The sequence below is a fragment of the Petaurus breviceps genome, unplaced genomic scaffold, assembly GCF_028583685.1.
Source record: "Petaurus breviceps papuanus isolate PSGF00001 unplaced genomic scaffold, PetGlider_PUasm1.0 125, whole genome shotgun sequence".
NCBI lineage: Eukaryota > Metazoa > Chordata > Mammalia > Diprotodontia > Petauridae > Petaurus > Petaurus breviceps.
The window spans coordinates 10115196-10131558 of NW_027185653.1; the positions used below are offsets into that span (position 1 = coordinate 10115196).

The 16363-nt window shown below is 38.9% G+C and overlaps 1 protein-coding gene across 2 annotated transcripts in view; it reads left to right on the forward strand.

Moving 5' to 3' along the window:
• The first annotated feature begins 202 nt into the window (after positions 1–202).
• The window catches only part of ACO1 (aconitase 1), a 93234-nt gene continuing 77073 nt past the window's right edge, over positions 203–16363 (forward strand). Inside the window, exon 1 of one of the 2 annotated variants that reach the window (XM_069090546.1) lies at positions 203–338. The gene's annotated coding sequence lies outside the window, so the exon portion shown is untranslated. Of the gene's footprint in view, positions 339–393; positions 821–16363 lie in introns of those variants that run through there. The other variant, XM_069090549.1, reaches the window with a different exon arrangement.

A 16363-nucleotide genomic window follows, 5' to 3' on the forward strand; every position in this document is an offset into this window, starting at 1 on the left:
GAACTTGTTTGCTAGAACTGTTACAAAGGCTCCCGCTGCATTTGTCTGGCACCGGGATGATTTTTTTGGGGGGAGGGGGTGGAAGTTACAACAAATACTTGAGTCAGTCCAAAGTCGACTAAGGCCCTCGTGCGACTATGTTACGGAGTCCAGAGTTCAAGGGGGGAAGGCGGAACAGCCGATTCTCCTCCTGAGATCGCTTGCCCAAGGTCCCCTTTGTCCCGCTGCTTGAGAAGCGGGTGAAGATTCCAAGTTTCCACCAGCCGCACTTTTGGCTGCTCAGAACCGGGAGCTAGGCCTGAGACGGGACGGAGCCGGGAAGCCTTTTCTATTTTCTAGTAAGTTATTTATCCCTCGCCTTCCGGTTTCAGATGCCCTTTCAAAAAAGCCTTCCACCGATCGCTGCGGGAAAGCTCTGGGCGCGGGGTGGGGTCTGGAGACTCACGCTAGAGCCGGAGCCAGTCAGCTCCGGGCGGTCACAGGGTCCTACCTCGGGCTGAGGGAGGAGGAGGAGGACTGGAGGGCGAATCGCTGGGCCCGCCGCGTGTGGGCTCGGGGGGAAGCAGCTGACTGCCCCCGCCCTCTCCTTTCCGCTGTAGCGCTTTGCCCTGGGGATCAGGGCTCCCTCCCCTCCTTTCCTTTCTGCTTTTCTGCCCGCAGACGCGGCCCAAGCAGCAGGACAGCAGGCCACGGGGTGCCAGCGCGCACTGCCCGTGCCATCAGCTGCCCGCGGTGTCTCCTGCCTGCTTCGCCGCTTGGTCGGCAGCCCGTCCCGCCAGGCCACGCCGCCCAGGTGAAACTCAGCCGCGTTCTCCCGTGGGTGAGTTGCCCGCTTCCCTCTCTCCCGGCGCGGACTTTGGCAGCGTGGAAGCACGGGCTCGGCGGAGAGCCTGGCGCGCTTTGCCGGGAGTCGGCGACTGTCAGCAGAGCTTGCCTCGGGCCTCTGCTCCCGGGCGCTGACCACTGAGCAAGCTTCACCTCGACTCCTTTCTTTCCGGGCAGAGAGCGCATGGGGCTGTCACCGAGAGGGCTGGGGAGCTATCTGATGCTGTGCCTAGGCTGGGCTTTGGAAGGGCCTTGCGGAGAGCGGGGGAGGGGATGTGGAGGGCCTGGGGAACCTGCTGTTCTAGAGTTACCAGGGCCTGTCAGCCCTTCCCACGTTACGGGGCCTTCATCGCTTGGGACTTTGGGATTGGAGGATTTTGACAAACTAGTGTCTCCGTTTTCTAATCCTGCCCCACCCCTACTGGGAAAATTGGTTGCTCTTGCAGAACTTTCCAGTCCCTCAGCCGATAATGTTTATGCTTTTTCCCTTTCTTTAGTGTAAAGTTTGTTGATGCTTGATTTTTCCTTAGTATACTTATGTTCCTGCTTTGTTTTAATGGGGGCGGGGGGAATCTCTTTATGTCTGTTATTCAGAAGCACGAGTGGATTTTGCAAACTTCTTCATTTCTTGCTTCCTTAATAACCTTTTGCCGTGGCTCTCCCCTCCAATAAAGTTATTCCTGTTCTGTGAATTTCCTTTGGTTCAGACACTTAAAACAGACGAGAGTGAGGAGAGTGCAGGTCTTTTGGGTGGGAGAATCGGTCGGTCACATGAGCCCTGTTCTCACAGACCTCTACAGAATAACAAAACCTAGAAGGGAACAAAATCCAAAGCCAAATTTCGGTCATGTTTAAAAGAAGGAAAGGTGACTTCATTAAGTAGTAGTAACCCAGAAGTTATTTCGTGCCCTCCCACTCCCAAAAAAACAAAACTCAAAGATGGGGGAAGTTATCCAAAAGTTGCTTAAGTCTAGGAAATGCTTGGGATTTTTATTTCATTGAGGGTTCCTGGTAGTTTGTACTTTTCCTATTTGAACTTAATGCACTACCCCAAACCAGACGGATCCTGTTAACCTCAAAGCTTGACCTCTTCTTTGAAAAACTATGTACAATATTCCTAGATAAATGATAACCAGGATCTCAACTTAGAAAGACTTCCTTTTTTCCCTCATGCCGAGGAAAATTGTTTATTTTTATGCCAAACAAATTTTTTCTCCCTCCCTCACCCCCGCCCATTTTTCCCTAATTGTGCAGCTAAGCTTTAGGAATGATGGCAAATGGATGTTTGTTTTATGGGAAAATACCCAACCAAGGGAATATAGCAAATGAGTTAGAACTGTATTAGAGCAGAGATCAAACAGTTCAAAAACCTTCCAAACAGGCTAGGGAAGCCATATGCACTTTGCCTTCCTTTCCTCTCAAATCCACTGTCTTGGATCCCAAATTTTGAAATTGCTTAATTGATGCCTTTAGGCTTTCAAAGCAAAGTTAATATTTTCCCCCCAAAACTATGGGGCCTTTTGTGCTTTGTTTTCCTTTCTGTTAGTACATTGTCATTTTAATCCTAAATTTTGAAGCTTTGAAAATTAAATTGAAATCTGTTTTCCCAGTCTCCATCGTTTTGGAGATCCAGCTACTACTGCATGTAATGAAGTATCTGTGCCCCCTTTCACTGCCTTCCCCTTTCCATTGCCCAGGGTGGTTAGAGGCTTATGGAACCACAGACAGAGTCTGTTGAACTGCCTGCTACCTGCATAATTTTGAGATATATCTATGTACATTCGTTTACAGGGTAGAACTCTGCCTAACTAAATTCCTTTCTTGCCTTTTTTGTGCATCTTACCGGCATCCAAGATATGCTTGAGTTACATAAGAGTAGAATGTTGAATTACATTGTTCTTTATAATAGTGCTGTCCATGCGAAGATATGATATACTCACCCACCACCACCCAGTTGTTTTCCTTTGGATATTTTCCTACAAATCAAAAGTTCCTTTTGCCGTCATTCATAAAACTTAGTTGGGGGAGGGGGGGATAGGAAAAGTGTTTTATTTAGCATAAAAGGAAACAGCTTTCCTCAACATGAGGGAAAAAGGCAGTCTTTCTAAGTTGAGATCCTGGTTATCATTTATCTAGGAATATAGTACATAGTTTTTCAAAGAAGAGGTCAAGCTTTCAGGTTAACAGTATTCCATTGGTTTGGGTTATTGCATCCACTTCAAGTAGGAATATGTGTGTATCTACATCTTTTGAACTTCTCCATTAGACTATGAGCTCCTTGAGAGCAAGGACTGTGCTTTGCCTTTCCTTTTATTCTCAATGCTTAGCACAGTACCTGAAACATAGTACGCCATTAATAAATGCCGATTGACTGACTGTCCCTTGGACTGAGATTGCTGTGATCAAGGTGATAATCTTGTTAAAATATACTTGTTCCTTTGAGGGTGATTGAGCTGAATTGGGACAAGTAGTAGGTAAGACTCTCACTGTCTGGAAGGTTTAACCTTTCCTGATTGCCCCCTATATAATATGATCTGAGTTTTGAGGCTTCAGATTGAGAGCAGAGTAGAAACCACCTGGAGAAGAATTAACTAGGTATTTACGAGTTCTCACCAGAATACGAAAGCTCTTCCAGTTTATGATATTCTAGATAGAGTCTTTCTTGTTCTAGATGCTAGATTCTAGGGTATCTCTGATTCAGAAAGAGTGACGCTAACAGGGCCAAGGTCTACAGCTTCCATCTCCAAAAGGACCAGCTAGATTTTTTCCCCCCAAAGAGAGGCCTTGAAACAGTAGGTACATGTGAGTTGTTGATAATGCAGCATACATCAGTGGATAGAGAACTGGCCTCTCAGAAACAGGAAGACCAGGATTTACATTCTGCCTCTGACATTCTGATTGTGTGGCTCAGGGCAGGTCACTTAAATCAGTGCTGTTGACAACTCTTGGAGACGAAGTTGAACAGCAGCTGTTGATCTGCATTGGTAGAAGGCATTTCCTCACCCTGAAGTTCTCTATACCAATGAAATCATAGATCTAGTCCTTATCCATATAATTATTATTATCATCATTATTATTATTGACACTGATTATAAGCCTAGGCAGCTAGGTGGTGCATAGGGCATTGGGTTTGGAATCAGAAAGGCTCATGTTCATGAATTCAAATCTGGCCACAGAGGCTTACTAGCTGTGTCACCCTGGGAAAGTCACTTTGCCTCAGTTTCCTCATCTGTAAAATAAACTGTAGAAGGAAGTGGCAAACCACTCTAGTATCTTTGCCAACAAAACTCCCAAATGGGGTCATGAAGAGTTGGACAAAACTGAAACAATTGGACAACAACTTAATCCTTATTCTAATTAGCTTATTACCCTGGGGAGGCAAGGAACAGTGTCTAGCTTTTAACCTACTTACTCAATAAGTTTGCCTTGGTTGCTTGACAAGACAGCGGAGTTAGTCACATTTATATGTGAAGGTCTTCATATATTTATGTCCCAAAGTATTTTGTAGGCTCATATTGAGGGATTAATGTCCTTTGGAGCACCTAGACACTAAGATTAAAAGGACCTTTCCTCATAGTTTGTAATGTTTAAGAAGAAAACGAAACACTGGTATCACACTGAAAATGGTGTTCAATTATTGTAATGGATTTTAAAATGGAAAGCAGACTTTTTTGTTTAATTATAGACTTTTAGCACTTTAAACTTACTTTCGAGGTTGAAATAGAAAATAAGATACTGACACTTTTCTTTTTGTAATATAACAAAGGTATGAAGAATCCCAGATTTTAGATCCATACAAATATAGGTAAATAATACCTAGCATTTACACAGCACTTTGAGGTTTGTCAAGTACTTTACAAATAGCATCTCAAAAAGCTTTGGGAGGTAGGTGTTATTATTCTCATTTTACAGAAGAGGCAACTCAGATAGAGTTTGCTCAAGTTCATACAGTTGACAAGTGACTGATAATTAGAACACAAGTCTTCCTGACTCCAGGTCCAGCATTCTAAACTAATCACTTCAGACTATGTACAAATGTTAACTGAATATTGGTACACTCTGCATGAGAGCTCTTTCTTCAGTGACCAGTGAATTGATGACTAGAGGAACTGTTTCTTATCTATATGGGCAGTTTTACTAAAAATAAAATCTGAAGACATGAAATTTCTGAACACATTTATTTCTTCAGAGTAGCATTTATAAGAGTTGGCAGAGTTGGTTTCATGTGTCCAAGGACAAGAAGTGATTTCTAGAATACTTCGTCATCTATTGTATTGTTTATGATAAACATAACAGATTTGTGGTGAGGCGCTAATGGGATAATTTATGGGAATAGTTTCACAGTTTTAAAAATTTTCTTATAAATACTTTTTATTGTTCTTCCAGTTATTAAAGATAGCTTCAGTCTTAAGGTTGGTACAGTGAAGAGATTTTGGAGAAAATATGTTGCAAGGAGTGATAAGACATTAAAAAATAGAGGCATATATAAATTACTTAAAAGCTGTGCAGTAAGGTCATTGACCTTTTTAGAGCAAAGGTCAGAGTTAACACCGTATCAGAAAAAGGAATAAAGATGAAAAGAAGATATCACTTGAAATTATGTTAACTCCAACCCAACCTATTGAAACAAAGTGTTGATGCTAGAAAATGGGAAGTAGATAGAAGTAAAGACATTAATCCTGATTGTCACCTTTTGTTAAATAAATTTAGCAGGTATAAAGCAATTGCCACAGTAAGAAGACCAAATCCATCTTGAAACTGTCAACCAACAGACATTTCTTTCTCTTTGTCAAGTAGAATAAGGCAGCTGTTGAAGACAATGTTGGTTTAGAATACAAGTTGATTTGCAAAGCTTTCTCTTAAGTGGACAGAAGAAATAGCAGAAATCAGTGGAAATGAAAATGAGATAGCTTGGTATGATAACTAATTGAGTCATATCACCCTGATAACACTTAGAGATGAAGCTAGAAAGAAGAAAATAATAATTCTTTTTTTTTAAAGCAATTGGGGTTAATTAACTTGCTCAAGGTTACACGGCTAGTTATTTTTGTGTGGGTGCCAGGTATCTGAGGCCAGAACCGATCCCAGGTCTCCTGACGCCAGGGCTGGTGCTCTTACTCACTGCGCTACCTGGCCGCCCCTAGAAAATAATAATTCTGAAATAGATCAGTGCTAGTGGAATTACCACATTTAAATTCTAATACTTCAGCACTATATGAAGAAGTTCACTTATTTTCAGTTATGTCCAATTCTTTGTGACCCCATTTGGAGTTTTCTTGGTAAAGATACTGGAGTGGTTTGCCATTTCCTTCCCCAGCTCATTTTACAGATGAGGAAACTGAGGCAAACCAGGATTAAGTGACTTGCCCAGGATCATATAACTGGTAAGTGTCTGAGGCCAGATTTGAACTCATGAAGATGATTCTTCCTGACTGTAGGCAACACACACTCTCTATTGCACTACTTAGCTGCATATGACAAAGAAAAACTGACCAAATATAAGCAAAATTTGTGCTAGAGGAAAACAATTTTAAAGACACTTAGAATTCAGTTTTCAATATATCAGCAAGTATTTTTTAAGTTAACTATTATGTGTCAGGTTGTGGTAGGCCCCAAAATGTAAAGATTTCAAAAGAATGGATGATATTATAATGCTGCCCATACTTCTCCATCTTCTTTCACAGGGTTTTAGCCACAGAGGCCTCCATTCCCAACTCCAGAAGACTAGGGTCCAAAAAGTACAGACACTACCAATGCCATATGGTTCCTCTGTGCTTCTGTTGGCCATTTAGCCCCCACTATATATTCTCTCTTCTTAGACTCCTTATATCTCTTGTGGAGACCAAGGTGCAGGAGACATATTCTTTTCAACTCAACAGAACCTAATATGGAGCCTGTAGCTCCTAAAATGTAAAGAGTTTTAGCAGCTTGAATCAGTGCTGACGACAATATCTTTGAAAGAATCTGCCATCTCTCAAGGGATTGACTGAAGACAGGAAGTGTAATGGGACCTGAGCAGGAACTTGAAGAGCAGTAGTCAAAAAGAAATTGAGAGCTCTATCGAGTGGCAATAGTAGTGACAGGCAGAGAGTGCAATGTTCACAAGCAACAGTGGGATGTGACTAGCTTGTTCTTTCAGCTGATCACACATATTTGGGTTTCAGACTAACCTTGTAGGAGGAAGTATCGTGCGCAGGTGAGAATTATTGGAATCAAAGGGTATGTGTTCACATACTTAATATTGATGTGACCTTGGACAGATTGTCCTCAGTTTTCTCATCTATAAAATTAACTACATGAATTCTAAGATTCCTTCCGCCTCTGCATCTATGATCCTGTGGTCATCAAGTATTTATTAAGTACCTACTGTGTGTCAGTTAGTATTCTAGGTGCTGGGAATTGAAGTACAAAGAGCAAAATAAACTATCAGTAAATATTGACCCATATGCTGCCTTTCATATTTGTTAGTCAATAAGTATTTATCTTCTCTATCAAATGTTCATGAAACTGGTATGTTAATGAATCACAAGTGGTATTACTGAAAATATGAGAAGTAAATAGGTGATTCTCTCAGTAGACCCTGTCCTCATAGTCACGAGTTGGTTAAAAGACGTGGAAAATACAAAATTCCACCATTTTCCTGGTACATTTAATTCTGTGTAGAGCAAAAATAGCCTTACAGGCCTTCTAACAAAGTCTCACTCATGAATATGTTGAGATAATTTTAAAAAAATTCCTTGATAGATGGAATTACAAACATAACCGTTCACTAACCCTACAGTTATATTTGGTCAGAGCATAAAACAGGGAGACATTTCTCAAAATTGTTCATCTCTGTTATGGTGGATAATTTTGTGCATGGAACTTTGTACATGGTTCTGTACAAAGACATTCCTTATAAGTGATGAGATTCTGCAAATTTTCTTGTTTGTAAATGATGCATTGATTACATAAATTTAGTTGCAATTAAGTAAGATTCAGTGTACTGCCAGTGATTTGTGCACAAAACATAGCACAAAAAATAAAAATGTTTATGAACAAAAAAATTCATATAGTAAGAGTGAAGTCATATAATAAGAGTGAAAGATCACAGGTAGCCAGACAGATATACAAATGAAGTGTAACACTAGTAGCCCCAAAGCCTTAGAAGACTTGGAGGAAGGCTTTCAGCACGTTGGATAGATCTTCTGTGAAAGATGTTAACAAGAATTACACAGAATGAAGTAGAGGCAGCTAGGTGATATAATGAATAAGAGTGTTAGAGTTGGCTGCTACTGTAAGCTCGACAGGTTCATCAGTCATCGTAAAAAGATTCCTTGCCGACAGTAAAGCATTTTGGTAATTGGAATTTTGGTAATTCTCTTTTAGTGGATGGGGAAAAAAACAAAACAAAACATAGCTCAGAAATATTCCACACATGAGAAATAAGGAAAGCTTTAAATAAAAATCTCTTTTTGAATGGAAGATGGTTTTTAGAATGTCTTTACATATAAGCACATCCAATGATGAATGGGTGCTGTAACTAAAAAATTAGGTCTATATACTTCAATAAGAATATATTAAAAAAGATGATTGTCTGAATGCAGCCCAGTTTTTCTGTTTGCTTGTGTTCAGAAGCTCAGTTGAAATGAGCTTACTTTACCTTATACAAGCTCCAGAAGAGCTTCTAATCTAAACTCATTTACAAGGATGATTAACATTCAGGATTAAAAATGGAAAACATATTCTTTGTAGCAACTCCTAATAGTATCTCTTGTTCACTAGAGTTCAATGCGGGATAATGATTTCCTAATAGTGGACACTATCCCTTCTGTTGCTCAGAACGACCAAATTGCTTTTGGTCTATACGATAGACGAGTTATCAGGATAACAATAATAAAAAGTTCCAGTAATTTCTTTCTAATTTGTAAAAAAAAAAAAGATGTGAGTTAGTATATAAAAACATAATTTTTATGTATTTTTGGTAATAAAATGAAGATTTAATAAAACCTAATGAAGAATTTAAGAAAAAAGTGTTGGACTTGGGAGTCAGGAAGACCTGAGTTTGAATCTAGCCTCAGACTCTTGCTATCAATTAACTGCTTTCTGCTTCAGTTTCCCAACCTGTAAAATAGGGTTAGTAATAGAATCTACTTCAGAGGGTCAATGTGAAAATCAAATGAGAAAACAGGTATATGTATGATGCTTGGCAAACAATAAAGTACTATATGAATGCAAGCTACTGTAATTATTACATGCAGATGAAAGAATGTATACATTGAACCACTAAATCTCCAGACTATATTTGTCTTTATTCCTTCTCCTTTGCTTTAGAGAAAAAAAAAATTCTTAAAGAATACCCTGAAATACAGTTCACTGAAGTGGAAAAAGTGACTTCTTCCCATTTAATACTTGCATTTGTTGTCATCTCCACATTTCCTTTACTCCTGGGTTTTTAAAGCACCATAAAGAAAAAATATGAGCTGCCATTGCCACTCTCCTATTTATGATTCTTTGCAACTTTTTCTTCTTTTCTCCACATCTAGTAAGTCAACAGTAACAAATACAAGAAAAGAAGTGGTTGGGGGACTGGGAAAAAAATAATATTTATGTATTTGGCAACCAATGGAAGAAAGTATGTATGTAGAGGTTGCCTTTTTAAATTCGAAGCTTCTAGAACATAGGTACTGGGTTGTTTGTAATGTTAAGGGACTTGCACAATTACAAGTGTTCAGGAAAAACAGATTATTTATAATAGATAATACAAAGACACTAATCTGGAAAAAATGATTTGAAATAATGATAATGAAATTGTAAACCAAATTTATCTTTGTTTTCTCTACCAGAGGAATAACGTTGGTGCTGTGATATGATAGTCCATAATTAATTGTGGCTACAGTGCCTTGAAATGCCTGTGTGTGCTTTTTATGGAGAGGATTTTAAATTTTTAAGTGGACATATAATCAAGAAAATAGTTTTCTGGTGGGGGGGTGTGAGATCTTAACTATTGTTGAACATAGCTTTGGCAATAGAATTAATAGCCTTTATTGCTAAACTAACTTCCAACAGTTATATAAAACTGATTTTAAGAAGACCTGAAAGTAACCCAAAGATTCACTATCATGAAAATGATCTCAGGTCTAAAGTTCTCTGCTTGAAATTAATTTGATATTAAGGAACTGAGATGGGTGGAGACAAGATGGTTGCACGAGCTCTTCCAAAAACTTTTCTAATTACTTTTAAATAATGCCATAAAACAATTCCTGGAGCATCAGAACCCACAAAATGATTTTCCAGCAAAGACAACTTAGGAGGTTAGCAGGAAAGGTCTCTTCCACCTGAGTGAGAGGGGCGCATAGTCCAGTTTCAGCCCCAGCAAACCAGGAGCAGGCCTTGGCAGTGACTGAATTGGCAGTGGCTGCTCCTGGAGCTCTTAGCCTACAGATGGTAAGGTAACAACTGGTTAGTAGGAAGATTACAGGGGTCTTTTTTTTAGCACTGGGGCAGGACTCTGTTCCTTTGTCATACTCAGGTCTGGGTCATATCCTGGTTGGCAGTACAAGGGCACATCAGAGCTTTTGACCACAGTGGAGCAGGGACCATCCTCATAGTTCCAGGGCAGGAAAGAGTGCTTATTGTCACTCACAGGCCAGAGCACAGGCCAAGAGAATGGTAAACATATTTCTCCTTAGATGACAGGTATGAGGTAATACCTCAGAATTGTTTTAATTTGCATTTCTTCAGTCAGTAGTGATTTAGAGCATTTTTTCATATGGTTATAGATAGTTTTGATTACTTCATCTGAAAACTGTTCACATCTTTTGCTCATTTATCAATTGGAGAATGGCTATTATTTTTCATAAATCTAAGGTGTCTATGTGTTTAAGAAATGAGGCCTTTATCAGAGAAACTTGCTTCAAAGTGTTTTTCACAATTACTATTACTAACTCTATTTCCCTCAACCCTATTTCCCTGTTTATTCTGTTCTCTCTCCTTTCATCCTGTCCCTTCTCACGTATTTTGCTTCTGACTACCTCCACCCCCAGTCTGCCCTCCCTTCTGTCACACACTGTCCTCCCACTTCTCTTATCCCATTCTCCTGCTTTGCTGTAAGGTAAGATAAATTTCTATACTCAATTGAGTGTGTATGTTATTCCCTTTTTGAGTGAATTCTAATGAGAGTACAACTCACTCCCTCTCACCTCCTTCATCTTCCCCTCTACTGTAAAAGGTTTTCATGCCACTTTCATGGGAAAAAATTTATCCCATACCCCTTACTTCCAATATATTTTCCTCATCCCTTAATTTTATTTTTTTTAGGTATCGTCTCTTCATATTCAACTCATATTCATATATCATATTCATATATATAGTGTGTATATGCCTTCCAACTAACCTAATGAAAAGATTCTTGTGTTAAAAATATCATCTTTCCATGTAGGAATGTAAATAGTTTAACCTTATTAAATCCCTTATGATTTCTCTTTCCTGTTTACCTTTTTATGCTTCTCTTGATTTATTTACTGGAAAGTCAAATTTTCTATTCAGCTTTGGTTTTTCATTAAGAATGCTTGAAAGTCCTCTATCTCATTGAATGTCCATTCCCCCCCCAGAAGGATTATACTTAAATTTTACTGAGTAGGTGATTCTTGGTTGTAATCCTAGCTCCTTTGCCTTTTGGAATATAAAACTCCAAATCCTTTGATCCTTTAATGTAGAAGTTGCTAAGTCTTGTGCTATCCTGACTGTGGCTCCACCATATTTGAATTGTTTCTGGCTGTTTGTCATATTTTCTCCCTTGACCCCATACGAACTCTGGAATTTGGCTACAATATTCCTTGGAGTTTTCATTCTGGTATTTCTTTCAGAAGGTGATCAGTAAATTCTTTCAATTTCTCTTTTACCCACTGGTTATAGGCTCTTGGTGTAATTATCCTTGTTAATATCTTGAAAGATAAGACTTTTTTGCATATGGCTTCTAGTTAATCTAATAGTTTTGAAAATATCTTTCCTAGTTCCGTTTTCCAGGTAAGTTGTTTATTTCTATGAGATATTTCACATTATCTTCAATTCTTTCATTCTTTCAGTTTTATTTTATTGTTTCTTGTTTTCTCATAAAGTCATTAGCTTCCACTTTCTCAATTTTAATTTTTAAGGAACTCTTTTCTTCAGTGAACTTTTGGACCTCCTTTTCCATTTGGCCAGTTCTGCTTTCTAAGTTATTCTCCTCATTGGCTTTTTGGACGTCTTTTACCATTTGGTCTAGTTTATTTTTTAAGGTGTTTTCCTCAATATTATTTTGTGTCTTTCTTTACGCTGTTGACTCATTTTTCATGATATTCTTGATTTACTCTCATTTTTCTTCCCAATTTTTCTTTTACATCTCTTACTTGATTTTCAAAATCCTTTTTGTTCTCTCTCATGTCCTGAGGCCAATTCATATTTTTCTTCAAGGCTTCGAATGTAGGAGCTTTGACTTTGTTGTCTTCTTCTGAGTGTATAGTTTGCTCTTCCTTGTCACCACGGTAACTTTGTATGACCAGAGGTTTTTTTTTCCTATTGTTTGCTCATTTTACCAGCCTATTACTTGACTTTTAACTCTTTATTAGTAGGAGTCTGCTGCCAGGGTGGAAGGTACACTGACCCAAGCTTCAGAGGTTTTGTGTAGCTTTTTTCAGAGATACTTCTGGGACCTGTAAGTTTTCAGTACTTCCAAGGTGGTATGAAGAGAGATGTGTTTACTACTCTCCTGGTCTGAGGTCTGGACTGAGATTGGCCATAAGCACTCTTTTCTGCTCTAGTACTGTCAGCAGGGTCTGCAAGCTCTGCTATGCCAGTGTTCCTCCTTGCCCTGGCCCTGCCACCCAGGATGTATCCCAGATCTGAGTATGGACAAAGCAACAGAGTTCTCCCTTAGTGGTAGCAAAAAGCCCCCTATAATCTTCCTCCTGACCAATTGTTTGACCCCCTTACCATCTGTGGGCTGAGAGTTCCAGAAGCAGCCACAGCCGCTGCTGCTGCTGATTCAGTCACTGCCAAGGCCTGCTCTTGGCTTGCGGGGGCAGCATCTGTACTGGCGCAGCCTGGACTGGACTGTGCTCCTCTCTCACCCAGCTGGGAAAGACATTTCCTATGATCTTCCAATTTGTTTTTGGCATCTATGGACTGAAAGGTCTGGAAACTCCTGGTGCTGCCAGTGATTCAGTTGCACTGAGTCCAGCTCCAGGTACTCAGGTCTGTGCTGCCAATGCTGGACTCTGTTCCTCTCTCATCTTAGTGCAACAAACCTTTCCTGACAACCTTCCAAGTTGTCTTGGCTGGTAATTTGTTTCATTTCATCTTTTTGTGGGTTCTGCTGTTCTAGAATTTGTTTAGAGTTATTTTTTACAGGTATTTGGAAAGGTCTGGGGGAGAGCTCTGCTATCTTGGCTCAACCTCTAGCCTTTCTAACAGCAAGTTTATTAATAAAAGGATGGTCATTGGCCAAATCTCTTAGACCAAAGACCCCTCATAGGAATGGGCTCATAGTTTATATGCCCTTTGAAGGGTAAGTGTTCCTGAGGGGTACCAATAAACTGATGGCTTTACACAGTGGGAGGTGGGCTATATTAACATGAGGGTCTTGGGGTACATGACTTGAGTTACCCAAATCTTGATAAAAGAATCATCAGTTTCCTATCATTTCTTTTGATATAAGGGAGAATCAACACTTGCCCAGACCTGAATGAGCAAATGCAATGAGCAGGAATATAATTATCGACTCAAACTTAGAATTTCTTTTACTGCTTAGTTAGATCTTGGCCTGGGTAAATCTTTAAGAGAGATCTCCCATCCTGGCTGGTTACTGGGTGAGGAAACATAAAAGGGGAAAAATTTGATCCTGATTCACTATTAGTTATCAAATACAAGAGAAATATTCATTTCTCACAATTGCACATCTTCCCTTTTCCTATTAAACTTCATGTCCATAGTGCCTAGCAATCCCTTGTACTAAGGTGCTGCTCAGCAAACATGGCATGAATGAGTGAAGCCTCGAAAGAAATCAACACACTGCAAGGGTAACTCATTCTGTGAATCTCTCTTACTGCCCTGCCCTTCGTTATCCTGGCATTTAAGTGCACTGACTTCTTAGCACACAGAAACACTTTCTAACCCCACGGTGGCATTTGAACACTGCAGAACTATACCCCTTCCCTATCCCACCATCTCTGGAAACTCTGCCCTGACCAGTGTCTTTGCAAAATATCCTTAGTAAAATTGTAGGCTCTTTTGGCTCATTGATTTTTGCTATGCAATGAAATGCATAAACTTTTCCCCACCCCTACTTTCTTAGATGGACAAATATTACTCTCATCTTCCTTGTGAGATAACTCATTTGTCAGGAGACCGGGTGCTAATTACAAGTCATTTGCCTTCCTGTGAGGAAGGGATCTCTATTCAGGACTTCATAATATATAACTCAAAACCACTGTATGCTGAACTCTGTACTTTAGGGTGTAAGATGATACAAAAACCAAACAAATATAGGGAGGAAGTCAGGAGAACCTTTTGTGATTTTTAACACTGAGTATTATTAGGGTTGCATTCATAAGGGTATGTCCTAAAAAGTCTAGAAAACGATAAGTTCTTTCAGGATTTCTAAAATATTATGAACTTATTTTTCTTTTTCTTTTTTTCTTTTTATTCTATATCTTATAGGGGTTCTGTAGACCCTTTTGACAATCTGGTGAAGTATATGGTCCCATTTTTAAAAGAATGTTTTCAACTTGATGAAATAGGACTACAAAGGAAACCAATTATATTGAAATACAGTGTGACTCTGGGCAAGTCACTTAACCTTGATTGCCTTGCCCTCCCCCCCCAAAGGAAACAAAGTTATCAGAAAATTATTTTACATTCACAAACTTCAGGTTGAGAAAACTTATTTTGAGGAGCTTTTTCTTGTTTGCTTAGTTCTTGATTTTAAATTAACTTTTTATGATTTTTAAGCATCTAACTTTTAATCAGCATCAATTTCACCTGTTCTTCACAAAAGATATAGAATGTAAGCTCCTTGGTGGCAAGGAATAGTGCCTAGCCCAAACATACCTTGAACATGGATTTTCAGTGAATTTGTTCAAATTAAATATAGAGTTATCCCTTCCATATCAAAATGGTTAGGGGTATGACACCTCAGTGATCTGGAAAATCCACGTAAAAATTTTGGGCCCTCCGTTCATACTAGAGAAATCTGAATTATTATGGTATTAAAAGATAAAATGTTTATATTATACAATACTATACATGCATTTTATGTATTTCTGAGTTTCTAAACTTTCCTGTCATCTCCTAATCTTCACATATTGTCTCTGGCTTCTGCAAAGCTACCATTTAATTTCTTTCTTTTTTTCCAACTTATTTATTTATTTTTAGTTTTCAACATTCATTTCCACAGTCTGTTATCTCTCATATCTTCTCCCATCTCCCCCTCACCAGCTTTCTAATAAGACAAGATGGATTTCTATATCCTAGTGACTGTTTATCTTATTTCCAAGTTGCATGAAAAAAACTAAACAATTTTTAAAAATACACTTTTGTTTTTAAAACTTTGAGTTCCAGATTTTTTCCCTTCTTCCCTCCTCACCAACCCCCACTGGGAAGAAAAGCAATTCAATATAGGTTGTACATGTGTAGTTACACAAAACATTTCCATAGTAGGTATATTGTGAAAGACTAACTATATTTCCCTCCATCCTATCCCTTCCCTCAGTTATTCTATTTTCTCCTTTGACCCTTTCCCTTTTCAAAAATGTTTGCTTCTACTTATTATCTCCCCCAATCTGCCCTCCTTTCTATCATTCCCCTTCTTATCCCCTTCCTGGTTATAGGATAGGGTAATAGATCCAATTGAATGTGTATGTTATTCCCTCCTTAAGCCAAATTCAATGAGAGTAAGGTTGTCCCATTCCCTATCACCTTCCTGCTCTTCCCCTCCATTGTAACAGTTTTCTCTTGCCTCTTTTATGTGAGATAATTTACCCTAATCTATCTCTCCCTTTCTCCTACCAATATATTGCTCTCTCACCTCTTTATTTTTTAGATATCATCCCTTCATATTCAACTCATCCTGTGCCCTCTATGTATACAATGTACATACATATGCATACCAATCAAATATGTACTTATACACACCTGCACTCTACTATACATTCATATATATATATATATGTGTGTGTGTGTGTGTGTGTGTGTGTATGAATATATACACACACACACACACAAACGTATACATTTATTTTCTGCAACTGTCATCATACTGAGAAAAGTCTTACAATTATTGTTTTTCCATGTAGGAATGCAATAGTTCAAATTTAATAAGTTCTTTATGGTTTCTTTTCCCTGTTTACCTTCTCATGCTTCTCTGGACTCTTGTATTTGAAAGTCAAATTTTCTGTTCAGTTCTGATTTTCTCATCAAGAATGCTTGAAAATCCTCTATTTCATTGAATGACCATATTTTCCTCTGAAGCATTATACTCAGTTTTTCTGGGTAGGTGTTCTTGGTTTTAATTCTAGCACCT